The following is a 1,791-nucleotide window of genomic DNA, read 5'->3' on the forward strand; positions in this document are numbered from 1 at the left end:
AGAAGAAAGATTTATGTGAGGCAGGTAAAATGTTTGGCCAATTATCTTCGCCTCTTCCCACATGACCAACTCCAATTCTTCACCCTGCGAATTCTTCATCACAAAACAGACATTTTGACAATTGAATTGTGAGGTTTCATGATACCATAACAGGTCGGTGAATTAAGTACCTGGTATTGGGTCAAATAAGGTGGGATGTCATTAGAGTGAGGCAGGACGTGGGGCTTGCTAGCTCATCCTAAGATATTTTAGCGAAGGGAGGACTGTTGACAGTTGACGCCTTCTACAGTGGAACCATCGTAGTAAAGAACTTTCTAAAACTATTTTGCAATTTCAGGGTGAGGTTGCAACTCTCACACCCTATCCTGGAAGGAAATGGGATATTTGATATCACTTAGTATTGCCTTAAATACCAAAGATTTCATTTGAATGTGTAATTATGTCCTTTTGTCTCAACTTTGCCTTTTGTTTTCAATGATTTAAAGCTGACACCATCCACTGGTAAGCTTGTTGACGATGCTGCCAGCATTTTGTTGGCAGCACTGGTGAGATGTTTGGCAGCACTGCAAGTGTCATGTTGGCTGCTCTGTCTCTGTTGCATAATGCGGAAGACAACAGATACAAAACCACGTGTTGCTTCCTCCTCTGATATCGAAGATGGTTTGATTATTAAGTGAAGGTCTCTCCTCTCCTCTCTCTCTCTCTCTCTCTCTCTCCTCTCTCTCTCTCTCTCTCTCTCTCTCTCTCCATACTCTTTTGTGTATTCCACTGAATTATCAATAACTTCCTGTAATACATATTTAATAAACATTAAAGTTGGACCATATGAGAGAGAGAGAGAGAGAGAGAGAGAGGAGAGAGAGACCTTAAAGCTAACCTCTCCATTCGAAAGGTCCTTTTGGGGATTCCTATCAAATCAGACAAAAGGATCAGTAACAAGAAGGAATTGTTTGCTCAAGCAATATTTTTGAGCCCACTTGTTGGCAACACTGGATTGGAGATTGTTGCCATCAACCTATGATCAGTAAAGCTGTATTAGTCAGTGCCAATCATACTAGGTTGGTTTGCTGTGAGCAATCAAAAGAAAATCTCCTACCATCACTAATCATCACTGGCCAGCTTAGTAATGAAAACTGGACAAAATCCCAAACATGATTAAGGACATGTCAGAGACCTTTGTCCTGCAGTAGACTACAAATGGCTGCATTTGTATTTGCATTATTGAATAGGTAATATTATTTTAGTGGTGTCCAAGAGTCGAAGACAACATCTCTCTAGATAATCTGAACTCCAGATAGTTTTGATATCAACATGAAAACTGTATTTACGTTTCTCCATTTATCACTTAGCGTCGACACCTGTTTCGAGTCACTTCTTCTCCCGGTACTCTTCATCAGGACAACAATGGTCGAGCCATTACACTTTCGAATATAAATGTTATTCTGGTGAAAATTTGAAGACGAAAATATTTGGATATTCTGAAGTTAATTCTGAAAAATGGTAAATGAAAACTCATGAATCTTTGTAAAGAAACAAATTTAAGTAGATTTTGAAGTACATAAATGATTTTTCACAAAGGCTTCACGGAATTTCATAGCTGATATCACAAGCTCTCTCAATCTTCGACAAAGCATAGACAAATATAACCTCTTTTCTCTCTCTCTCTCTCTCTCTCCTCTCTCTCTCTCTCTCTCTCTCTTATAATAAGCAATAATAATAATAGTTATGATAAGGGTAAATATGATTAACTGTAAACACAATTAACTCCTAACTTCATCTAAAAGAGACATC

Source organism: Palaemon carinicauda, chromosome 43 (genome assembly GCF_036898095.1).
Source record: "Palaemon carinicauda isolate YSFRI2023 chromosome 43, ASM3689809v2, whole genome shotgun sequence".
Classification (NCBI taxonomy): domain Eukaryota; kingdom Metazoa; phylum Arthropoda; class Malacostraca; order Decapoda; family Palaemonidae; genus Palaemon; species Palaemon carinicauda.